A 26,891-nucleotide genomic window follows, 5' to 3' on the forward strand; every position below is an offset into this window, starting at 1 on the left:
GTGGACACTCAGAGATGTAGTGTCCAGGTTTCTTGCACTTGTGACATGTTCTCTTCTTGTAATCATGAGTGGAAGCTTCATCATTTCTTGAGCTGGATCGTGAAGACTTTCTGAAGCCCTTCTTCTTAGTGAACTTCTAGAACTTCTTCACAAGCATAGCAAGCTCCTTTCCAATGTCTTCAGGATCACTAGAACTGCAGTCAGATTCTTCTTCAGATGAGGAAACAGCTTTTGCCTTCAAAGCGCGAGTTCGGCCATAGTTGGGACCATAGATATCTCTTTTCTCAGATAGCTGGAACTCATGTGTGTTGAGCCTCTCAAGTATGTCAGACGGATCGAGTGTCTTGAAGTCAGGGCGTTCTTGTATCATCAGGGCAAGGGTGTCGAATGAGCTGTCAAGTGATCTCAGCAGTGTCTTGATGATTTCATGCTTGGTGATCTCAGTGGCGCCGAGAGCACGAAGCTCATTTGTGATGTCAGTGAGGCGATCAAACGTGAGCTGGACATTCTCATTGTCGTTTCTCTTGAAGCGGTTGAAGTGGTTGCGAAGAAAACTGATCCTTTGATCTCTCTGGGTTGAGACGCCTTCGTTGACCTTGGAGAGCCAGTCCCAGACTAGCTTCGACGTTTCCACAGCACTCACATGGCCATACTGTCGTTTGGTCAGATGACCACAGATGATGTTCTTGGCAGTAGAATCCAGTTGAATGAACTTCTTGACATCAGCCGGGTGACACCTTCACCAGTCTTGGGAACACCATTCTTGACGACATACCAGAGGTCGACATCAATGGCTTCAAGATGCATGCGCATCTTATTCTTCCAGTAGGGATATTCAGTTCCATCGAAGACGGGGCACGCAATAGAGACTTTGATTATCCCTGCAGTCGACATAGCTAAAACTCCAGGTGGTTAAACCGAATCACACAAAACAAGGGAGTACCTTGCTCTGATACCAATTGAAAGTGCTAGTTATCGACTAGAGGGGGGCTGAATAGGCGATTTTTATGAAAGTCTTCAAAACATGGAAGTTTCGAAGACAAACGATAGAAATGAACCTATTAACATGTAGCGGTAGGTAGACTACACTATGCAAGCCATAGTCAAGTATTCAATGAAGTGAAAGCACGAAGACTAATAGCAGCTAGGTAGTAATGATCAGGGTGGAAGATAGTATGAAGCCAAACAACAATAGACGTCACACAGTGAAGTCAAACGGGTAACACAGGCAGGCAATGACTTCACGAAGACAAACTGTAAATAAAGAGAGGGAGAAGATAGAACCAGTCGCTTGGTGAGGACAAGGATTTGTTGGACCAGTTCCAGTTGCTGTGACAACTGTGCGTCTGGTTAGGGAGGCTGAGATTTAACTCAGAAGACTGTGTCTTCACCTTATTCCCCTTGAGCTAAGGACACCCAGTCCTCGCCCAATCACTCTGGTAAGTCTTCAAGGTAGACTTCCAAACCTTCACAGACTTCGTTCACCAGTGATCCACAATGACTTTAGGATGCTCAGAACGCGACGCCTAACCGGCTGGAGGATTCACAGTCCTCAAGTGTAACAAGTCTTCAGGTCACGCGGACAGAAAGACTTCAGTGATGCCTAACACTCTTTGGCTCTGGGTGTTTGGGCTTTGTCCTCGCAAGGATTTCTCTCTCTCAAAAGCTTCGGAGGTGGGTTGCTCTCAAACGACAAAAGCCGTGCACTAAATCTGAGCAGCCACCAATTTATGGTGTAGGGGGTGGGCTATTTATAGCCACTAGGCAACCCGACCTGATTTTTCCGAAATGACCCTGGGTCACTAAGGAACTGACACGTGTTCCAACGGTCAGATTTCAAACACACGCGGCAGCTTGACTTGGGCTACAAGTAAAGCTGACTCATCCAGCTCTGGATAAGATTTGCTCTCATTGTCTTCGCTCGAAGACATAGGATTTGGTTGAGCATCACTTCAGTCACTCTGACTTTGTTCACTGGGACCCCACTAAACAGTACGGTGGTTCCTATGATTCAACAAAGAAGAAAAGTAAACAACGAAACAACTAAGTCTTCGCGCTCCATAGTCTTCACGTGGTGTCTTCTCTTGTCATAGTCTTCAATGTGAATATCTTCACATAGCACCATTGTCTTCAATGTCTTCATACATTTTTAGGGGTCATCTCCGGTAGGTAAACCGAATCAATGAGGGACTACTACCTGTGTTATCCTGCAATTCTCACAAACACATTAGTCCCTCAACCAGGTTTGTCGTCAATACTCCAAAACCAACTAGGGGTGGCACTAGATGCACTTACACCTCGGCTGGACATCATCAAGCGATCGGCCTGTATTGAAGGTGCGTGCATGGTCTTCGCTCGTTGCAAGATGTGGTGGGCGAAGATAGACGCCGTCGAGGTGACCAGGGGGGCGCCATATGTCCTGGAGGGGTCTCGCATTGTGGCAACGCAGTGTGGGCAAGACATTATTTTCGAATGAATATATTCGTGTTGTCTTTGCCTTGTATGATGAAACAAAGTCGGTTTGTAATATAATGCTTGATATGTTTTAATTTTTTCCTCCTGTGCGGCCGTGTTGTATGAAATCTGAGGGTTGGCCAGTCGTCGGCTTCTGCCCCCACGTAGGTAGTACGGAGGTGTTCGGGATGGAATCAAGACAATCTTGATCCAATTATATGGTCCTTGAAGGAGTTGTTTAGCGCAACGAACCAGCCAATCAGACTATGTGGCTTAAAGGCCCTCACTTAGCCATAGTAGTTTTACAATAAAACATGGGTGCAGCCCCTGATATCCAAACCAGAGTGCAATGAGCATCTGATCGGGAAGTACCGATCCTTCGCGTAATGCGGGAGAAATCTCCAACGATTTGCAACCTCCGAACAGCTGACCAGCTCTCGCCGTATCATGACAGTGAGTTTTCGGCTTTCTCTACTGAGGTGCTCCTTTGGATAAACCAGGGCACAATCACAGCAGTTCTCCCTTTACTACCTTAGCCGATATAGCGGAACGTAAGGTAGCAAGCACAGGAGCCGAGCAACCCAACTATTGACTGAAGACATGATTCGGAGCCAATGCATATAATGCTAAATTCGGGGTGCCGAACTATACTGTAAAAGTGTTCAGACTTTTGTTGCCATGGTGCGGGGTGCTATGAAGCCCCTGGCAAAGTGGAACACACCGAGTGTACGGGTGTTATCTGATAGAATTACCAGGAAGAAAAAGGCAAAAAGAAAGAAAGAGGAAGAACCAGTGGTAAGCTAGAGCCGTGGAAATTTAGGCCGCAAACTGTTTCTATTATAATTTCATTGGCGCGTTAAAACGCGTTCGTACAAGTGGTGCAATAAGCAGAAAGCCTATTTACTATGCCTTCACTAAGAGAGAGCTGCGTATGGGTCCTGAAAAATAGGTAGAGTGATCGTTTAACGAAACCACCTAGAGAAATCCCCCATATGTCTGCAGCTCTCCCGTGCCGAGCTTGTATAATACCATCCAATAGGTTCAACTGACCGCTCTTATTCTTGCCGTCTTGGTGTGCTTGTCCTTCGAGAGGACCCATGATCAGGCCATCAGATGGGGTCCGCGGGATTGAGACCTGAAAGGAAAAAGTGAAAGTGAAAGTATATGTGTATCCGGTGCCGGTTGAGCCGCACTATGGCTCACAAGCTAGCTGTGACTCCGTCGATGCCCATGGAATTTCGAGTGCGTAGTTATGTACGCGCGGCGCGAATGCCACCGCTTGATCGGGACAGAGATGGAGGTCGGATTGCTAATCGAGCTCCTGACGAGGCGAGCTGTCCTGCTCCGGGGTAGTTCGGACCCTCTTAACGATGTCCGTGGGCTTGGCCGCCGCATTAGGGTTCTGCTTGAGAAGGCCGCTCTATACTTCTGCTGCTAAGGCAGCCGTGTGCTCTTCTGTACGGAGGGAGCGTTCCATATTTCCGTTAACCATGATGACGCCGTGTGGACCGGGCATCTTGAGCTTAAGAGAAGCATAGTGTGGTACATCATTGAATCGAGCGAATGCGGTTCGTCACAGCAGTGCGTGATAGCCGCTGCGAAGGGGACGATGTCGAAGATTAAGTCCTCACTTCGAAAAATGTCCAGAGACCCGACGACAACTTCAAGCGTGATTGAGCCCGTACAGTGGGCCTCGACACCTGGTATGACTCCTTTGAAGGTAGTCTTTGTGGGCTTGATCCGTGATGGATTGATGCCCATTTTTCGCACTGTATCCTGATAAAGCAGGTTGAGGCTGCTACCTCCGTCCATAAGGACGCGCCTCAGGTGCAATCCGTCAATGATTGGGTCAAGGACTAGTGCGGCTGAACCGCCATGACGGATACTAGTCGGGTGATCGGGAATGACGACCACGGATTGAATTTTGGGGCGACTGGCTCTATCGCATAGACGCCCCTTAGTGCGCGCTTGCGTTCCCTTTTAGGGATGTGTGTGGCATATATCATGTTTACTGTTTTGACTTGGGGGGAAAACCTCTTCTGCCCCCTGTGTTCGGTTGCCGGGGCTCCTCGTCGTCGTCCTTGCTTTGCGATCCCTTTTCCCTGTTCTCGGTGTTTAATTTGTCGGCCTGTTTAAAAACCCAACAATCTCTGTTGGTATGATTAGCTGGTTTGTCTGGGGTGCCATGTATCTGACACGGGCGATCGAGTATGCGGCCCAGGCTGGATGGTCCCTGATTGTTTCTCTTGTACGGTTTCTTCCGCTAGCTAGACTTGGAGCCGCTGAATCCGGCGTTGACTGTAGTGTCGTCGGTATTATCACTATTGCTTCGGCATTTGTGTCTGTTACGTCGGAGTTTGCCGTTACTGTTCTTAACCTCAGAGGGGCCTGCCTTGCTAGCTGTGTTTTTGCTACGAGCCAACCAACTATCCTCACCCGCGCAAAAGCGGGTAATGAGTGCCGTGAGGGCTGCCATAGATTTTGGCTTTTCTTGACCGAGGTGGCGGGCGAGCCATTCGTTGCGGATGCTATGTTTAAAGGCCGCTAGGGCTTCGGCATCCGGACAGTCGACGATCTGGTTCTTTTTAGTTAGGAACCTAGTCCAGAACTTCCTGGCTGACTCCCCGGGCTGTTGAACTATGTGAATTAAGTCATCGGCATCTCGTGGCCGAACATATGTACCTTGGAAGTTGTCGAGGAAAGCTTCTTCCAGGTCCTCCCAGCTGCCAATAGAATTCTCAGGCAGACTGTTTAGCCAGTGCCGGGCTGGTCCTTTAAGTTTTAACGGGAGGTATTTGATGGCGTGAAGATCATCCCCTCGGGCCATGTGGATGTGGAGAATAAAATTGTCGATCCATACCGCGGGATCGGTTGTTCCATCGTATGATTCGATATTTACAGGTTTAAACCCTTCTGGGAATTCATGGTCCATTACTTCGTCAGTGAAGCAAAGAGGGTGTGCGGCGCCTCTATACCGGGCCGCATCGCGACGTACCTCCGATGGAGTCCGTCTGCGGTTTTCGGCCCGGGCATGACTAGGTTTGTCGCGCCCGAATAGATAGCCGTTCTCGCGTGTCAAGGCACGTCCTCGCAATCCATAGATCGATCTTGTGTGTTCTGCTCTACTGTCCAGGTCTTGACGGAGGTCATATGCATAGCCCCGAGCTGTCTTATCCCTGCCTTTACGGCGGGGTGGGACAGTCTGGTTTTCGGCTCGGGCTGCCATTTTATCCCGACCGCGCGGTGGCCGATCAACCGCATTGCGTGATGCTGGTGCACGGTCTGGCGCCTCATTGTTGAACTGAGGTAGTAATCTGTGCTTCGGGTAACTTTTGGCTGGGCGTTTAAGGCCGTATTCCTCGGCTGCCAGGACATTGGTCCATCTGTCATTGAGCAGGTCTTGATCAGCTTGAAGCTGCTGCTGCTTCTTTTTCAGGCTCCTCGAAGTGGCTATTAGCTGAAGCTTAAAGCGCTCCTGCTCCAGAGGCTCCTCAGGCACGATGAAGTCTTCGTTGCCGAGGCTCACCTCCTCCTCGGAAGGCGGACGGTAACTACCGTCCTCCGAGTCTTCTTCTATGGCCTGTTCGTCGGGGCTGACATGCCCTAATTCCCGATTGTCTTGTTTGGCAGTTTGTTCATCGGGTTCTTCTGTGTCTTCGGCACCATCCGGAGTGTTGTCGTCTCCTGTGCCGGTATTGTTGTCCCTGCTGCGGCGGGATTTAGAGCGGCGCCGCTGACCTCGGCGCTTTGGTTGTGTTTTAGGAGGGTCCTCCTTTGCTGGGTTTTCCTTGTCATCGCCGATATTGTTTTTCGGCGTATCTACCATGTATAAGTCATATGAGGAAGTGGTCGTCCATCCTCCAGTGAACGGCGGGTTTTGGGCCTCCTCGTCTCCGGCATCGTCGTCCATACCGTCGATGTCTTCGGAGTCATAGTCAAGCGTGTAGGTTAAGTCCTCGACTGTGGCTATGAAGTGGGTGGCGGGTGGGAAGCAAGATTCTCCATCATCAGCCCCTAGTTCGAACCGAACATAGTTCGGCTGAGAGTCCCCCGCCAAGGACAGGCTCTTTAATGAGTTTAGCACATCGCCCAAAGGTGAATGCTGAAAGATGTCCGCGGCGCCGAATTCGAAGATCGATAAACGATCAAGTTCGGCGTCCGCAGGCTCATATGGTTCGGAACTTATGACCGGAGACGAGTCCGGAGTTCCGGTAACGCAGATGTCCCATGAGTTTAGGTCCATGTGCGGCTCCAACACCGCGGGATCCGTGGCCTCCGTGGCGGGGTTGAGCTTCCCGTCCTTGGATGGCGCAGTATGCTCCGGATCCAAGGCCGGAGCAATTACAGGAGCTATCTCCTAAAAGCGGCCCGACGATAGATTTAGGTCATGTTCGTCGAGGTGACCAGGAGCGGTCGCCACGGTCTCGAATCCGGCAAAGATCAAGTCTCCATGGATGTCCGCAATGTAGTTCAAGCTCCCAAATCTGACCTGATGGCCAGGGGCGTAGCTCTCGATCTGCTCTAGATGGCCAAGCGAGTTAGCCTGCAGTGCGAAGCCGCCGAGCACGAAGATCTGTCGGGGGAGGAAGGTTCCTCCTTGGACAGCATCATTGTTGATGATTAAAGGGGCCATCGAAACCTTTTCGGGGACGGCACAGTGGAACTCTCAATGAAAGCACCAATGTCGGTGTCAAAACCGGCGGATCTCGGGTAGCAGGTCCCGAACTGTGCGTCTAAGGTCGATGGTAATAGGAGACAGGGGACACGATGTTTACCCAGGTTCGGGCGCTCTCTATGGAGGTAATACCCTACTTCCTTCTTGAATGATCTTGATGAATATGAGTATTACAAGAGTTGATCTACCATGAGATCATGATGGCTAAACCCTAGAAGTCTAGCCTGTATGACTATGGTAATGAGTATCTCTCCAGACTAAGTCCTCCGGTTTATATAGACACCGGGAGGATCTAGGGTTACACAAGGTCGGTTACAAAGGAAAGGAATCTACATATTTGGTCGCCAAGCTTGCCTTCCACGCCAAGGAGAGTCCCATCCGGACACGGGTGCAGTCTTCGGTCTTCGCATCTTCACAACCCATCAGTCCGGCCCATTGCTAACAGGCCGGACGCCCGAGGACCCCTTAGTCCAGGACTCCCTCAGCGGGGGAAGCGGTAACGGCCGCGCGGAAATGTCCCTCCCGCCAAATCTCGCTACGGATAGGGGCCGAGCTCGGGTCATCCTCCCACCTCGTGAATCTAGAGGTCGGGGGAGATCTTTTGCCGCGCCCCGCAAAAATATTTACGGGTTGGCCGCGAATGCAGTGTCTGATCGGGCAGGTTTTCCCGCACCGACCCGTATTTTGATGGTTATTTTGCGGGTCGGGGCGGTATGCGGGGTCTGCTAGAGATGCTCTTAGTCGCCTAAAACTATCTAAGCTCTTAGAAATCCAAAATTACAGTTTGAAACAATACATGGATGTAAGCTAAACCATATCAACATATTGATTTTAGGCAGATTTGGTTTGTGCTCTCTCCATCCGAAATTATAAGATGAGCATGCTTTTGGAGATTTAGTTTTGACCATTGGTTTAACTAGTGAAATATGTGGCATAAAATTCTACCATTGAATTTGTATTTGAAAGAAGTTTATAATGATATAATTTGTCAGTCACATGACTCATATATATTATTAGTCTAATTGATAGTCAAAGTTAAATCTTCAAACGTTGTGTACCATACAAAATACCGAAAAAGTCTCTTCACTTCGCTTTATAAATAAAACACTGTGTACCTTATAAAATACCCAAAAAAGGCTCTTCACCCCGCTTTATAAACCGCGCACCTTGTAAAATAGAATAGGAGTATTATTTTGTCTGTATTGGCATTTTTTTCACATCAACTAAATCTATTTCCCAGTCAAAGATTTGTTTCTATTGTTTCCCCTTATGGTTTTAAAGTAAATAATTACATTTTGATCTCAAGGTTCAAAAACTTTTTGTGTTTTACTCACTATGCAATTTATATAATTTATGGGGTAAAAATGGTACATCTATTTATTATCGAGGTTGACTACCCATTCACCTGGCTCGAAAAAAACGAGTGACAGGGACATGGCATGTAGAAAAATGACATAATTTTTTCAGCACTATGCATGCTATATTTCCTTTTTTAGCAACATGCTATGAAGGAAATGGTCCATGTTAACGAGAGCGGCTATTCTAAGTGCTAGGTACATTCGAGGAGGTCGTGGCAAAAAATGGCTCTCATAGAAACTTTAAAAAACTTAATTGTTTAGACCTTTTTTTGGCATGAACTCCTCAAATGTCTTTTTTTTAAACGAGGCAAAAGACTTGCCATTTTCATTGATTAAGAAGAAATGAGAATTGCCTGGTTAATTGACGGAAAACCGGGCTAAAACCGAAACAACCTAACCCATAAACACATGGGCACCACCGGCCAACCTGGCCACCGACATGGAACAGACTCCACGACGGCACATGCCAACAGATGGCCACACGCACGAACAACTGACAACTCCCACTTTGACGACGATCATCGCCCGGGAAATATGCAGGACTTGCACCGACCGTGCCCGCCGCAAACGACCACCGAGCGCCTGTCATCATCACCACCTGGACTCGCTCCACCGCAGCTCCGACTTCAGAGCAACAAGGCAACCCACAAAAGAGCACCTCGGACACGCCGGGAAGATCCGACTACCGAAGCCTGAGTCGCGACCCAAGCTCCTCTCAACGCCATCATCGTTGCCAAACAAAAATCAGCGCCCCCGAAACGGCCGCCTCAGCAACCACGCGGCGAAGATGCCGCCATCCACCGCGACAAAGATGCCGCCTTCCACCGGTCTTCAGTTGGAGCCGGCTCCGAGATGATGCCCCCAAGCAGGAAGAAGACGTGGAGACGCCTTCATCGCCCGATCCCGCGGATCTGAGGATTCCCTCCGGAGCCAAGGCTGCGGGGAGAAGCATCACCAAAACGACGCTTCCAAGAAAGAGTGCGGCGCCCGTGGGCGTCGCCGTCGCCGGATCCGGCAGAGGCCGAAGAAGGATTTCTCCCAGAGATGCTCAACCACCGCAAGCCCGAACCAGCCGGCCACCAACCGCCACCAAACCAGCACCGCAAAGCACCGAAGGGAAGCTCCCGCTAGCGCTCGTGCCCGTCCCAGCTGAGGCCGTCCCGCGCGACCCCCGGCCAGCAGCAAACGTGCTGCCGGGTCCTGGGCGTGCACCGCCTTCTCCACCAACCAGCCGGCCCCGCTAGAGGAGGCCGCCGCCCCGGCATTCTACACTAGTAGAAAAAGGGTCATCTGTCCTGGTTGGTAAGGGCCTTTGTCCCGGTTTTTGAACCGGGACTAAAGGGTCGTTACTAATGCCCTAGCCCTTTAGTCCCGGTTCTTACACGAACCGGGACAGATGGGCCTCCACGTGGCCGGTGCGGCGAGCCCAGGCAGGAGGGCCTTTGGTCCCGGTTGGTGGCACAAACCGGGACCAATAGGCATCCACACGTCAGCATTTCAGGGGTTGGATTTTTTTAAAGGGGGGGTGGGGGTTTTGGGGGTTAATTAAGGTGTTTCATATATTGTGTTAGATAGCTAATTAATAGAGAGAAGTGTCCTCTCTTATCTCCGTGCTTGGTCGACGCTACGTACTATATACGTATAGAGAGGACTAGACACGCTAGCTAGTAAGCAAATGAAGGAAACAGAAGATCGTCATGAACATATGCATACAGAGAGAAGTGATATCGACCACCTCTCCTTCTCCGAGAGACTGGTCGAGCAACAAGTTCTCATATATCTATCCGACACTACCGGCTACATATATACAATAATTATCTCTTACAATATAATCTCCTAATTATATATGAACACATGGTCCACATAGTATTCTCTGTTTTCAGCGATCACGTGGTCAAGGAAGAATGCCGCCAATTCCTCTTGAATTGCTCGCATACGATCTGGTGCTAGGAGTTCATCCTGCATCCGAAAGTTCTAATTTGAAGAAGGGGGTCAATACATATATATATATATATATGAATAAATGAAACTCAACACAAATGATGGTAATAAAATAAAATTGTGAATATTATTCCTTACGCACTTCATATTGTTCGTCAGAGTAGCCCCGCTCACAGGTCGTGTGGCGGATGGACTCACAAACGTAGTATCCACAGAAATCATTCCCTTGTTCCTTCCACAACCACTTTACAAGAAATAGAGGTCAATCAAACTGATAAGCAAGCATGCTAAATGGTATTGATGAAACTAGCGCTTGAGTCACTAGGAGATGCGCGGAACATGCTACTATAGTACTTACTCGGGTGTCTAAATTGCAGCTTCTTCGGCAGTCCCGGAGCTTTTTTGGTGAATTTTCTCCAAACCCTGCCAGACAAAGAAAACAATTACTTGATATCAGGAAATGAACAAAGTTGCTGATATGGTGGATAATGATCGATTTAACTTACTTCTCGAGCATTTGAGTCATGTCCGCATAGTCCTGGGGATCTTTTCGTCTCGAGTTTAAGACGGTTACTACTCCCTGCTCAAGCTTAATCTCTAGGAGAATATAGTGGAAGTTGCGCACGCATGCATAAGTCATCAATTACATTACTATAACCTAGACTAATAAGGGAAACCGAATATGCACAAGACAGTAACACTCACTTGAAGTTGTAAGGAAAGAGTATTATATCTTTGTTTTCATTTATTACCAACGATCGTAGCAAGTTGGCCTCGGTATTTTCGGCATGATATTTAACCTCAGTTGCATCTATGAGATTTGTGTTAATGAATCCAATATCACCGATTTGTCTTTTCTTCAATTCGGCGATCTTCAATCTGCATAATATAGTGAGGATAATTATAAATACATGCAATGAAAGAGCTGACCTATATAGAGAGACTTAATGACAGAAGTAGTACTACTTACAGACAGTAGCAAGTGACCGTTGATTTATCGAGGGCCTTTTGATTGAAAAACTGGAAGAACTCCTCAAATGGAACATTCAACAGTTCAATTCCAACGAGGTCATGCTCCTCTTTAACTCTTAGCGTCAAAGTATCCCTCCCCCCCAGACTCTCTGCAAGTTTTCATGTACCAATCATGTAATCTTCGCATCATCGTTGTTAGAGATCTTTCATCTTTGACGAGAGGCTTCCCGTAATGGTATTTGTGTTCGTCCACCACCAAGAAATCATAATGTACATCGTCGGGCAGGTAATCTCCAAGATTGCTATAACCGGGCACCATCCTCGGATCACTAGCGACGATGTCGCTAGACACCTTGAGCGGGGGGCACGATTGGTTCGCTTGTTCGCCGGGCTGGGCAATTTTTTCCCAGCTCGTTGTTCTTTTAACCTTTGATCACTAACAGTACTTCCCGACCGCTCCGCTTTGACAAATGTCTTTGCAATAATGCGCTCATAGTTGCCTTTCGGCGGAGACTTTGGTGGTTTTGCCAGGGCAGCCAGAGTGCGCTTCGCTTTCACCGGATCTACCTTCTCCTTCGGAGGTGGATGTTTCTTTGCTTTCACCCCTTCAAAGAAGTTCGTCACTTCGGCTCGCAAAATCTTCGTGGTTTCCTCCTCGGTCCTCTCATATGGTAACTTCTCTGGAGTCTTCAGAGAAGGACCGAATCTGTATTGCCTCCCGCCTCTGGCTGTACTGCTAGACGCCGGCAGAGTAGACGGAGTGGCTGCGGCTATCTTCTTTCCTTGCTTACGAGGCGGAGGAGAAGGACTACGACGCGCCGGAGCAGCCGGAGCGGCGGCGGGTCTCTTCCGCCCTTGCTGACGAGGCAGAGAAGGAGGAGGCTGGCTGCTCGGGCGCACCGGCGCAGGCGGAGTGCTGCCACGCGCCGGAGAAGGAGGCTGAGTGCCCTGATCACTCGCCGGAGGAGGAGGCGGAGGAGGAGGCGGAGTGCCGCCACGCGCCGGTGAAGGAGGCTGAGTGCCCTGATCACTCGCCGGAGGAGGAGGCGGAGTGCCCTTACTCGCCGGAGGCGTCCAGTTCGGAAGGTTGATGAGCTCCTTCCGCCATAGGCATGGAGTCTTCAGAGCAGAACCCAGCCGAGTCTCCCCTTCACCGGTAGGGTGGTCAAGCTGGAGGTCCTCAAATCCCTCCGTTATTTCGTCCAGCGTCACCCTAGCATATCCTTCTGGAATCGGACGACAGTGAAAAGTTGCGCCGGGTTCAAGAGGTCGAACAGAGCAGACAACCGCCTTGACTTTGAAGTTCTCCCATTGCGTCATAAGGTGGCAATGTTGAGACTCCGTGATAGCATCCACGGGGTAGCTAGCAGGAGCCGTCAAGACATGCTCCGGCTGAAGCAGCTCGGTGGAAGCCACGCTGCTTCCCGCTGAGATGGCGGGGTAGCTTTGGGGGTAGTTTCGGCAAGTCGATTGCTGTGAGCTACGTCTCGTTCCTCTAGCGCTTGAACCCTTTCGTGCAGCTTCTGAATTTCTAACCGCCTGCGTCCGGAAAACCAGTCTTCCACGGAACGGAGCCTGGCGTGCCTCGTGTCCGTCCAGGGTGCTCAGGATTCCCGAGGGCCATTGTGAGCTCGTCGTTCTCTCTGTCTGGAACGAACGTCCCTTGGTGCGCTGCATCGATATAGTGCTGAAGCCTCTTGACTGGTATTCTCATTTTCTCATCTGTCCAAACGCACTTCCCTGATACAGGGTCCAAGGTTCCGCCAGCCCCGAAGAACCAAGTCCAGCAACGGTCTGGCCAGTTCATTGTCTCTGGTTCAATTCCTTTATCAAGCAGATCATTCTCAGCCTTGGCCCACTTAGGCCGGGCTTTGAGGTAGCCACCTGACCCCGTGCGATGGTGAAGCTTCTTCTTCGCAGCATTTTTCTTGTTTGTCGCTGACAACTTCTTACTCTTTTCTGATGTCTTGTGGGCCACAAATGCGGGCAGTGATCTCTGATCTTCTCATATTTGTCGATGAATTCTGGTGTCTCTTCTTTGTCGACAAACGTTTTCAGCTCATTCTTCCACCTCCTGAATAGGTCTGCCATCTTCTTAAGAGCATGAGACTTGATTAATTGCTCTTTCACTGGCTTCTCCGGATCCTCCTCTGGCGTTAGGGTGAAATTTGCCTTCAGCTCAGTCCAAAGATCATCTTTCTGCATATCATTGACATAAGACACCTCAGGGTCTTCCTTCTTAGGCTTATACCATTGGTGGATGCTGATCGGGATCTTGTCCCTAACAAGAACCCCGCACTGAGCAGCAAATGCTTCCTTTGTCCGGATGGGTTCAATCGGTTGGCCGTCGCGCGCGATTGCTGTGATCTCAAACCTTTCATCCGAGCGCAACTTTCTCTTCGGGCCTCGTCTCTTTACCGAAGTTGTGCTCGATCCAGAGGGCTAGAAAAAAGAAGAAAGACGAGAGTTAATTAATATGTGTACATACCAAAACAATGAATGCATCAATTAGCTAGTCAGCACAGGCTTAACTAATATATTTACCTGGCCGGACTCTGTTCGGTCACCGGAGCCGTCACCACGGGCTCCTTCTTGCACCAGCATTGGGTCACCGGAGCCATCATAATCATGTCTTTCCTCCTCCACTCTTCGATCACCGTAGCCTGCTTCTTCACCCTGTTCTTCCAGACCATCATTGTCGTTAAGATACGACAAGACATCACCTCCGGCTAAGATTATGTCCCCCAACACCTCTTCTGCTTCCTCGTCTCGTCCGTGCTCCATTGTTTCTGCAAATATTACAACATGGCAATTATTACACAAACATGACAGCAGGTGGATATATTAGTGCAAACGTAGACCTAGCTTATTCCGGGTTTGGGGTGGCCTCGGCAACGCTTCAAGGGTAGGGGCGCGGCGGGAGGGGGTAGGAGACCGACATCGTTTTTTCTAGGGTTTGGGTGTCCTCGAGAGTTTTGGTCGAGCGAGAGGGCCGGGGGGTGCTCCCGTGGTATAAGTTATCACGGTCGAAGTTATCCGGGAGGGGGTTATATCGACAACGACGACATACATACATGGGAAAATAATGTTATCGGGGAGGGGGTAGGTCGAACCCCCCCCCTCGTGTTGAAGTTATCGGGACACGGGGTATATCGACAACGACATATCCGATAAAAAATAAGAAGACGAAGAAGAAATAAAAAGAGGAGAAGAAGATATTAATAGAGGAGAAGATTGAAGAAAAAAAGAAGAAAAAAAGAGGAGAAGAAGAAAGGAATAGAGGAGAAGAAGAGAAAATAGAATATCTATTTTCTCTTCTTCTCCTCTATTCCTTTCTTCTTCTCCTCTTCTTTTTCTTCTTTTTCTTCTTCTTATTTATTTCTCATCTTCTTCCTCTCCTCTTCTTCTCCTTTCTTCTTCTTCTTATTTTCCTTTTTCCTCTCATTCTTTTTCTTCTTCTTCCTTTCCTAGCTAGATATATAAAACTTTTCTAAAAATGTAACTTTTGCATATATAAAACTTTTTCTTCTTCCTTCTTCTTCCTTCTATTCCTTCTTCCTAAATATATAAAACTTTTCTAAAAATGAAACTAACCTAAAATGTACTTAATCAGAGAACATATATAGATAAAACTTTTCTAAAAATCTAACTTTTGCATATATGTATTTTTAAAACATCATTACAATTGAAAAAATACATACATACATACAAAAAACATGTAAAAAATACATACATACATATATGAACATACATAAAAAAATACATATATCTAAAAAATACATACATACATATATGAAAATCTAAAAACATGTAGAAAATAGCACGGCGGCGGGGCCGGCAGAGGCGCGGAGCTCACAGAGGGAGGAGCGCGCGGCCGGTGGCGTCGGGCCAAGCAGGGGCGCGGGGAGTGGCGCGGAGACGGCGTCGGGGCAGGAGCGGCGCGCGTGGGGGCAGGGGAGGCGCGCGTCGGGGCAGGGACGGCGCGCGGCGACGACGTCGGGCGAGGGCGCAGCGAGGGCGAGGGCGCGGGCGACGGCAACGACGGTCGCAGGCGATGGCGGGGCGGGTCGGGGGCGCGGCAGGGGCGGCGCGCGTCGGGGCAGGGACGGCGCGCGGCGACGACGTCGGGCGAGGGCGCGGCGACGGCGAGGGCGCGGGCGAGCTCGGGCAGCCTGGCGGCGTCGTCGGAGGGATCGAAGAACTGACGAAATTTTCACAAGTGCTGGCTTATATAGCAAACCCATTGGTACCGGTTGGTGGCACAAACCGGTACCAATGCCACCTTTAGTCCCGGTTGGTGTCACCAACCGGGACCAAAGGCCTCTTTTCAGCAGCCCAAAGGGCGGGAAGCGGCGGCCTTTGGTCCCGGTTGGTGGCACCAACCGGGACTAAAGGGGGGGCATTGGTACCGGTTGGTGCCACGAACCGGTACCAATGCACCCCTTTAGTATCGGTTGGTGCCACCAACCGGGACCAAAGGCCTTGTGCTGCTGCGCCCGCGTCGAAAGTTTAGTCCCACCTCGCTAGTTGAGAGGGGCGCGCAGTGGTTTATAAGCCCCACTGCCGCTCCCCTCTCGAGCTCCTCTCCATTGCAGGCTTACGGGCCTAATTGTCACTGCTATGCCTGATGGGCCTACTGGGCCTTCTGCGGGCCTGAATCCTGGCCCATCGATTGGTTTCTAGTCGTATTCAGGCCGTGGTGGCCCAGTAGGTGGCATATTTTTTATTTTTGCCTGTTTTTTGTTTTCTTTTTTGCTTTATTTATTTTGTTTTGTTTCTACTTACAACAAAAAACTTATTTATTTATTTTATTTTGTTTCTAATTACTTATTTATTTTACTTTATGATAATTCTTTTTGCTATTAAAGTTTCTAACAAAAAAAGTTCTTTATGAAAATTCTTTTTGCTTTCAATGATTTTGAACAGAAAATACTTCGATAATTTTAGTTGCATCAATTTTATATAATTTTAGTTTCAATAATACTAGAGGTTGCTTATAATGTTTTGAACAGAAAATACTTTGATAATTTTAGTTTCATAAATTTTATTTATGTTATTAAAGTTTATTTTATTTTGTTTCTACTTATATATTTTATTAAAGTTTATATTATTTTGTTTCTAATTACTTATTTATTTTATTTGTTATTTTTCATGCATTTACTGATTATTTTGAGCTATAAGACCCTAAAATTGAAAAGCATTTCAAATGAACTCTGAAAAGGTTGAAAGTTGGCATGGTATCATCATTTCATCCACATAGCATGTGCAAGAAAGTTGAGAGGGTTACGGCAAAAACTGGATGCACTTCGTGTACAAAACGGACAATCTCTTTCGAAGTATCAGGATTTCATACGGAAACTCGTTTGTTACAAAGAGATTTCATTTTTTAAACTTATTTGAACTCTTGACTTTTTGTGTGTTCAAAATGCACCATTCAAAGCCACATCATCAATTTTCAACAATTTCTGACTTCATTTGTTATTTTTCATGCATTTATTGATTATTTTGAGCTATAAGACCCTGAAATTGAAAAGCATTTCACATTAACTTTGAAAAGGTTGAAAGTTGGCATGGTATCATCATTTCATCCACATAGCATGTGCAAGAAAGTTGAGAGGGTTACGGCAAAAACTGGATGCACTTCGTGTACAAAACGGACAATGGTATCATACTCGTCTGTTACAAAGTTGGCATGGTATCATCATAATAGTTGCGGGAGAAAGTCTTCACTTTTTCTTCGCTTGTGTCATTTGCTTATTGCGCCGTAACCATGGATAATCTTCATCGTTTATCAGGATGCTTGGGTCAGCCTTGACTTTGAAGGGAGGAATTTCATGAAACTTTTCATAATCTTCAGACATGTCTGTCTTGCCCTCCACTCCCACGATGTCCCTTTTTCCTGAAAGAACTATGTGGCGCTTTGGCTCATCGTATGATGTATTCGCTTCCTTATCTTTTCTTTTTCTCGGTTTGGTAGACATGTCCTTCACATAGATAACCTGTGCCACATCATTGGCTAGGACGAACGGTTCGTCAGTGTACCCAAGATTTTTCAGATCCACTGTTGTCATTCCGTACTGTGGGTCTACCTGTACCCCGCCTCCTGACAGATTGACCCATTTGCACTTAAACAAAGGGACCTTAAAATCATGTCCGTAGTCAAGTTCCCATATGTCCACTATGTAACCATAATATGTGTCCTTTCCCCTCTCGGTTGCTGCATCAAAGCGGACACCGCTGTTTTGGTTGGTGCTCTTTTGATCTTGGGCGATCGTGTAAAATGTATTCCCATTTATCTCGTATCCTTTGTAAGTCAATACAGTCAAAGATGGTCCCCTGGACAACGAGTACAGCTCATCACAAACAGTGTTGTCACCTCTGAGACGTGTTTCCAACCAACTGCTGAAAGTCCTGATGTGTTCACATGTAATCCAGTCGTCGCACTGCTCCGGGTGTTTGGAGCGCAGACTGTTCTTGTGTTCATCGACATACGGGGTCACCAAGGTAGAGTTCTGTAGAACTGTGTAGTGTGCTTGAGACCAAGAATGCCCGTCCCTGCATATTATTGAGTCCGCTCCTAGCGTGCCTTTTCCAGTCAGTCTCCCCTCATACCGCGATTTAGGGAGACCTATCTTCTTAAGGCCAGGAATGAAGTCAACACAAAACCCAATGACATCCTCTGTTTGATGGCCCATGGAGATGCTTCCTTCTGGCCTAGCGCGGTTACGGACATATTTCTTTAGGACTCCCATGAACCTCTCAAAGGGGAACATATTGTGTAGAAATACGGGCCCCAGAATGACAATCTCGTCGACTAGATGAACTAGGACGTGCGTCATGATATTGAAGAAGGATGGTGGGAACACCAGCTCGAAACTGACAAGACATTGCGCCACATCACTCCTTAGCCTTGGTATGATTTCTGGATCGATCACCTTCTGAGAGATTGCATTGAGGAATGCACATAGCTTCACAATGGCTAATCGGACGTTTTCCGGTAGAAGCCCCCTCAATGCAACCGGAAGCAGTTGCGTCATAATCACGTGGCAGTCATGAGACTTTAGGTTCTGGAACTTTTTCTCTGGCATATTTATTATTCCCTTTATATTCGACGAGAAGCCAGTCGGGACCTTCATACTGAGCAGGCATTCAAAGAAGATTTCTTTCTCTTCTTTCGTAAGAGCGTAGCTGGCAGGACCTTCATACTGCTTCGGAGGCATGCCGTCTTTTTCGTGCAAACGTTGCAGGTCCTCCCGTGCCTCAGGTGTATCTTTTGTCTTCCCATACACGCCCAAGAAGCCTAGCAGGTTCACGCAAAGGTTCTTCGTCACGTGCATCACGTCGATTGAAGAGCGGACCTCTAGGTCTTTCCAGTAGGGTAGGTCCCAAAATATAGATTTCTTCTTCCACATGGGTGCGTGTCCCTCAGCGTCATTCGGAACAGCTAGTCCGCCGGGACCCTTTCCAAAGATTACGTGTAAATCATTGACCATAGCAAGTACGTGATCACCGGTACGCATGGCGGGCTTCTTCCGGTGATCTGCCTCGCCTTTGAAATGCTTGCCTTTCTTTCGACATTGATGGTTGGTCGGAAGAAATCGACGATGGCCCAGGTACACATTCTTCCTGCATTTGTCCAGGTATATACTTTCAGTGTCATCTAAACAGTGCGTGCATGCGTGGTATCCCTTGTTTGTCTGTCCTGAAAGGTTACTGAGAGCGGGCCAATCGTTGATGGTTACAAACAGCAACGCGTGCAGGTTAAATTCCTCCTGTTTGTGCTCATCCCACGTACGTACACCGTTTCCATTCCACAGCTGTAAAAGTTCTTCAACTAATGGCCTTAGGTACACATCAATGTCGTTGCCGGGTTGCTTAGGGCCTTGGATGAGAACTGGCATCATAATGAACTTCCGCTTCATGCACATCCAAGGAGGAAGGTTATACATACATAGAGTCACGGGCCAGGTGCTGTGATTGCTGCTCTGCTCCCCGAAAGGATTAATGCCATCCGCGCTTAAACCAAACCATACGTTCCTTGGGTCACCTGCAAACTCAGCCCAGTACTTTCTCTCGATTTTTCTCCACTGCGACCCGTCAGCGGGTGCTCTCAACTTCCCGTCTTTCTTACGGTCCTCACTGTGCCATCGCATCAACTTTGCATGCTCTTCGTTTCTGAACAGACGTTTCAACCGTGGTATTATAGGAGCATACCACATCACCTTCGCAGGAACCCTCTTCCTGGGGGGCTCGCCGTCAACATCACCAGGGTCATCTCGTCTGATCTTATACCGCAATGCACCGCATACCGGGCATGCGTTCAGATCCTTGTACGCACCGCGGTAGAGGATGCAGTCATTAGGGCATGCATGTATCTTCTGCACCTCCAATCCTAGAGGGCATACGACCTTCTTTGCTGCGTATGTACTGTCGGGCAATTCGTTATCCTTTGGAAGCTTCTTCTTCAATATTTTCAATAGCTTCTCAAATCCTTTGTCAGGCACAGCATTCTCTGCCTTCCACTGCAGCAATTCCAGTACGGTACCGAGCTTTGTGTTGCCATCTTCGCAATTGGGGTACAACCCTTTTTTGTGATCCTCTAACATGCGATCGAACTTCAGCTTCTCCTTTTGACTTTCGCATTGCGTCCTTGCATCGACAATGACCCGGCGGAGATCATCATCATCGGGCACTGGTTCCTCTTGATCTTCAGCAGCTTCCCCCGTTGCAGCATCATTGGGCACATCGTCTGGTTCCTCTTGATCTTCAGCAGCTTCCCCCGTTGCAGCATCACCGTATTCAGGGGGCACATAGTTGTCATCGTCCTCTTCTTCTTCGCCGTCTTCCATCATAACCCCTATTTCTCCGTGCCTCGTCCAAACATTATAGTGTGGCATGAAACCCTTGTAAAGCAGGTGGGTGTGAAGGATTTTCCGGTCAGAGTAAGACTTCGTATTCCCACATTTAGGGCATGGACAACACATAAAACCATTCTGCTTGTTTGCCTCAGCCACTTCGAGAAAATCATGCACGCCCTTAATGTACTCGGAGGTGTGTCTGTCACCGTACATCCATTGCCGGTTCATCTGCGTGCATTATATATAATTAAGTGTGTCAAAAACCATTACAGAACATCATGAATAGATAATTAAGTGACCAAATTAATAGAAGTTCATCATCACATTAAAACCAAAGTACATACATAGTTCTCATCTAACAACATATAGCTCTCCAGAGCATCTAATTAATTAAACCATACATTGAAACTATGTAAAACATTTCAATGCGAAAACAAATGCGATCATAATCGCAACCAAGGTAACAATTGATCCAACGGCATAATGATACCAAGCCTCGGTATGAATGGCATATTTTCTAATCTTTCTAATCTTCAAGCGCATTGCATCCATCTTGATCTTGTGATCATCGACGACATCCGCAACATGCAACTCCAATATCATCTTCTCCTCCTCAATTTTTTTATTTTTTCCTTCAAGAAATTGTTTTCTTCTTCAACTAAATTTAACCTCTCGACAATAGGGTCGGTTGGAATTTCCGGTTCACATACCTCCTAGATAAATAAAATCTATGTCACGTTGGTCGGCATAATTTTCATAAACAATAAATGAACCAATAGTTATAAAGATAATATATACCACATCCGAATCATAGACAGGACGAGGGCCGACGGGGGCGGATACCAAAACCATCGCACTATATAATAACAAGCAATAAAATAGTAAGAAAATTAGACAAGTATCTATCTAAAGTAAGAATTTTTTTCTTTCAGAAAGAAGATAAGAACAAGAGGCTCACCACGGTGGTGCCGGCGACGAGATCGGCGCGGCCGATCGACGGCGGTGAAGACGGGAATGGGACGTGACGGGCCGCTAAACCTAGACAAATCTCGAGGAAAATTGAGCTTTGAGGTCGAGCTTCGAGACGAGAAAGCTTAACTAGTGTGGCTCGGGCATTTCATCAAACACCTCATGTGCATAGGAGGTGAGGTAGAGCACCACAAAGCCCTCCCCTCGCTGGCCAGAGAAAAACAGAGCACTGGAGTGCTCTGCTCGCGGGCGAGGGGTATATATAGGCACCTCATTGGTCCCAGTTCGTGGCATGAACCGGGACTAAAGGGCAGCCTGTGGTCCCGGTTCAAGCCACCAACCGGGACCAATGGTGGTGGGCCAGGAGCGAGGCCCATTGGTCCCGGTTCATCCCACCAACCGGGACCAAAGGAGCCAGACGAACCGGGACCAATGCCCCCACGAGGCCCGGCAGGCCCCTGGCCTCACGAACCGGGACCAGTGCCCCCATGGGTCTCGGTTCTGGACTGAACCGGGACTAATGGGCTGACCCGGCCTGAACCAAAGCACTCTTTTCTACTAGTGCTACTCCGGTGAGGCGCAACCGCGCCGCCAGCACCCGCACCACCGCGTCCACCGTAGATCGCCCCACGCCCCGCCAGCCACCTCCGACGACACGCCCAGCCGCATCCACGCCAGATTCGACCATGGTCGGCCAAATCCGGTCACCACGCACCTTCCGCCGTCCCTCTGCCTCGTCCCTCCGCCCGCGCCGGAGCAAGGGACCCACACCGACGACCGACGCAGCCGAACACCCAGAGCGGCCTCCGCGACGCCTGCCGTCGCCGAATCGCACCCGAGCGGCCGGGATTCGAGCGCCACGCCATCCAGCGAGATGCCCCGCCACCACCCTCCCTGGAGCCTGCCCGGGCTTCACCGGCGGGCTCCTCAGGCAGCGGCGAGACGGGGGGGAGGGGGAGGAGGGGAGAGGTGGTGGCGCCGGTGGGGGTTCCCTCGTGTTGCCAGAGCAGAGGCGATGCGGGGGTGGAGGAACGGGGGGAGTAAAGATCTCAAATGTCATTTGAGCAAAAAAAATTGCACGCTCCTAGAAAACTTGAGCATCTCGGATATATTAAAATCATATTTTTGGATTTTTTTTACTACTTTTACCAAATTTATTGTTCATCTGGAGCATCCGAGCTTGGGCACCATTGTGAGTTACCGTATATTAACCCTATAAATATGGGATGTTGAGGACTGTTGTGAGTTACTTTCTCACCATCCGAGCTTGAGCATCCGAGCTTGGGCACCGTTGTGAGGACTGTTGCCGTATATATCTTACCTATCAAGAGGAAGTAATACCAACCTTCGGATGGTGAGAAATGGACGATTCATATTAATTGGACAATCCTAAAATTTCTCGCGACTGAAACAGATGGTCTTTGAAGAAAAAAAACAGATATTCCACTAGCTGTCTTCCATACACCACTATCTGGGTGCTGAATATGCCATTTGTCGATCCAAGATCGAATCCAATAAATGAGATAGAAAAGGAGATTACGAAGCGAAAGAGATGTCTAGCTAACTGCAGCAGTTCTCTCTTTTCTTCATGAAACGACTGCAGTTGGTTAAGCGTCAGCCTTTCACCGGTCGGCCGGTGCCGATCTGATCTGAAAGCACGGGAAGTCTCCGGCAACGTACGTACGGCCACCAGTCAACCTAGCTTTAAGCCTCACGGATTTGTCACTGCATTCCTATGACACTCCTGCTAATCATGTAATTACAGTACACTACTTTTTTTTTTGAAAGTAGAAGGTAGCTCGAGGCCTACCTTATATTTCAAAAACAGGAGCGAGCCTGGAAAAAGGTACAAATACATGTACTTGTGTGGTGCACCTGACCCAGGTGCAAGGCCACAAGCAGCCTAGAGAAAAAAGAGAGGGAGAAGACAGGAAAAAGGAAAGAAAGAAGATCAACAAACACAGGCAACAAGCCCTCGATCATATTAGCCCAAGATTGCAAATCCTCTTTATCCTGTTGCTTCGTGGCAATCATTAGAAGTTAACCGAAATTTTAGTTAGCCCCGTGATCGGCAGTTTGCAGGAAAAGCTAGTTAGGCACGACAAAGGAACCGAACAGAGTCCTTGTTCCTAACTCTGACATTGAAATTTGGAATCTAGGAAGAGACAATCGGCGTATAATTTGGTACGTCTGGAAAGATATGCAGGGGAGTATATGTATATATCGCCACTAGCTGCGATCGTTGTTGCAGTGACCAGATGCTACGCTACCTCGGAATATATATTTTGTCTCCTGCTGATGGAAAGAAGAAATGATGCGTCGGGTATGTGATTATGTTCCTCCACTTGCAAAAGCATCCCTCTGCTTTAGCTCCGGGAGTATCGACAACGACATTTTTCTTTCTGATGGCAGGCAGCTTGTTGTGGAGAAGAAATGATATTGATATACATGTGGTTGGCAGGGTGGGAGAAACCAATGTAGATACAAAAGTGGGTGCTTGAGTTCAAGGTTTAGGTATGTGTGCACTTTAGAAAAATTAAATAAAAGAAAAAGGTGAATGCAACGGATATTGCTTTTGGCTCTAGGGAATATATGCTCCTGTGCGCCAAAAATGCATTTTGCCAAGGTAATTTCTTTTTGAAAAAAATAGACCTGTTCATTGTCACACCCAAATGCTACCTGCAATTTTTGAAGGAAAAGATTGAGCATTTTGACCTGTGAAAAAAAAAGTCAAACAACAAATGTTTTCACTGACAAAGCACTACTATCCTGTTTCACATGAAAATTGGCAAGCACGCTTGTTAAACTAACATGAACATCTACAAAAAATCAAAAAATATATTTTATTTGCTATTTATTTTAGTTTTACTTTTCACTGGGAGCATATACTCCCCAAAGCCAAAACTCCGCGTCCTGAATGGACATCATATTAGGACACAATTTTCTGAAGCATCAGCCTGACTAAGTAGAAAAAGATATTAGTCCTAGATAATTAGAACTTAAACTAAAATAATTATAATTTATTATATTTAATTGTTTTATAGTTCTAGAATATTTATTTAATATGAGTAGCATGCATGGTGTGTGTTAAAATGTGGGTCCTTGTCCATCCATGGTGACACGATGAATTAGCATAGTTGTATGTTGGAAGGATTATAGTTAGTGGGAATCGACTATAGGTATATAGGATATAGCATATGAGCAACTGTGCCAACACAAAAGAATGCATTTTTTTCGAAACGGAGGCAAAAGATTTGCCTCATATATTAATTAAGAAGAGGATAGAGTTTATTACAAGCGACCCAAAACAACGGCATGGATTATTACTCTCGCGACACAAGTGACCCTAGGTTTTTAGCCCCAGCGGTGACCCAAAGATTTGCCTCCGTCATGATGTTGTTGAGCAAAATGGTTGGTGGCGCGCTTTTGTTGCGGAAGACCCTTGCGTTCCTTTCGTTCCATACGGTCCATGAGACAAGCATGGTAAGCGAAGCCATGGCCTTCCTCTGAGTGGTGCCCGCGCCGGCATAACTTTCCCACCACTTTTTTACGGAGCCTTCCAAGTGCCAAGAAGTGACGTCGAAGTTCTCAAGTCGTAATTTCGCTTTGACCAAGCCTCAAAGCCTCAATGTAAAACAACACTTGAAAAAAAGGTGCGCGCCACACTCTTGCACTCTGTTGCAAAGAGGACAAACCCACAATTTGTCCATCCCTGCTTGTCCAACCTATCGGTGGTCCAAATGCGATCTTGAATAGCCAACCATGCGAAGAACTTAACCATTGGCGGCGCCCAAGCCTTCCACACCAGGTCCAAAGAGGAGAAGGTCATGCCAAGGAATTGCGCCTTGTAGGCAAAGGCCCCGGAATAGAGCTCATTTGTCGAATGTTTTCACACAAAGTAGATATAATGCATTGATTTGTTGAAATAAAGTAGATATAGATGCATTTCTTGGCACCCATATTAATTTGGTAGGAGTACTATTATTGGCAGTCATATTAGTGAGGGTTGGGATGCTCACAGGAACAACTCTGGGAACAGATTTTGTTTTGCTTCTCCAATCTCTTTTACCACAAGATGGATAGACTTTTGTTCTGCGCCACCCAAATTTTCAATGGTGGGGGAGGCGAGGTGGCACCACTAGTACTCCCAGTGGGCGTTAATTACTTAATGCTATCTGAACCAACCGGCAAAGACTAATATAAGCACTGGGAGATCTCCGACTAATGACTCTGACCAGGAAGTAAAAACCGAATCGAGTAGTAGATAGTGGAGGTTAATGGCGCACGTACGTCTCATAGCTCATGGAAAATCTTCCTAGAATTAGCAAAGCAAGTAGTGGTGGCCTGGTGGGTGGTCTCATGATTTTGACAGGGGCTAGCTAGCTCTAGTGATTAAGAAGCCTAGAGATGATCGGATGGACATAGGCGACATCTCAAGTGCCACGCTCGCTCGAGAGGGGTGTGGCGTGGCGTGGTGGCGTGTCACTCATGGCCTAGCTAGGGCGGTGAGGCTGATCATGATCCATCCGATTCCGAGGTGGCAAGCAGCATGGGATATATAGCAAGTAGCTAGCTAGTGCTCCATGGACAATCTATCCGCCCGTCACCTTTCTTATTAGAAAGTAATTATTTGTTTGAGAAATTGTCCTTCGGGCATTTTATTCATTTAATGGCGAATCATATCCGATTGAACATGCTCAATAATCAGATGCGCACAGATCAATCAAAAGTACATGAGCTAGACTCCTGAATAACTGCCTCTATTGCCGCAGTATGAGCGGCCGTGTTGGAACTCCTCCTAGCAAACTTAAGCTAACCCTCGAAAAGTAGAGAGAAAAGATTCAACTCTCTGAACATATGGTATTCTACAGACTTATCTGAACTAGAATCGCACATCTTCACCACTTCTTGACAATCCGTCTTCTTTCTAATCAGTGTGGCAGTACTAGTAGTACTTTGACTGGCGTATGTACGTCCAGCATCGTGCATGGCATGCTTTATTAATTGTGTAGGCAAGCGAACATAGGTAGTAAATCTCTGGGTAAACTGAGAAGCAAAGCCATGCTTAATGGAGAAGCCAGCTGCGTCGATCATGGATTTTTTTTTTTGAAAAAGGTAGATCCCGGCCTCTGCATCAGAAAGATGCATACGGCCACATTTATTACCAAGCAAAATAGTTCGACAGAGGCCTTAAAGTCTCAAAGAAAAGATTAAATGATGCTTACAAAGAGCTAAAGAGTATATATAAAGCCACAACCGGCTGGCAAAAGAAAGATAAGAAAACTAATTGCCTATTCAATTATATGACCGCCATTCAAACCGGTTGAAAAAAGTCCGAGCTACCATCTCCCATCGGATAGATCAAGTAACCAAACGCTCCCTGGCCTCCGTCAGGGTGAGTAGCGACCACATATGGATCAACGCAGTGGCTCGGAAGATAACCTGCAAAAAATGAGTATTTGTTGTTCTGTTAAAGACCAAATCATTTACGCAATTCCAAATAGCACATAATAAAGCACGTACTCCTACACGAATGTGTCTCGCTGTTTGGGAATCTATCCCATCAAGCCACGTCCCAAAAATCGTGTTAATATTATTAGGAGGAGTAATATTAAAGGCTATGTGAACTGTCCGCCATAATTTTTTTGCCAACGGGCAATCAAG

Source organism: Triticum aestivum, chromosome 2D (assembly GCF_018294505.1).
Source record: "Triticum aestivum cultivar Chinese Spring chromosome 2D, IWGSC CS RefSeq v2.1, whole genome shotgun sequence".
NCBI classification, from domain to species: Eukaryota; Viridiplantae; Streptophyta; class Magnoliopsida; order Poales; family Poaceae; genus Triticum; species Triticum aestivum.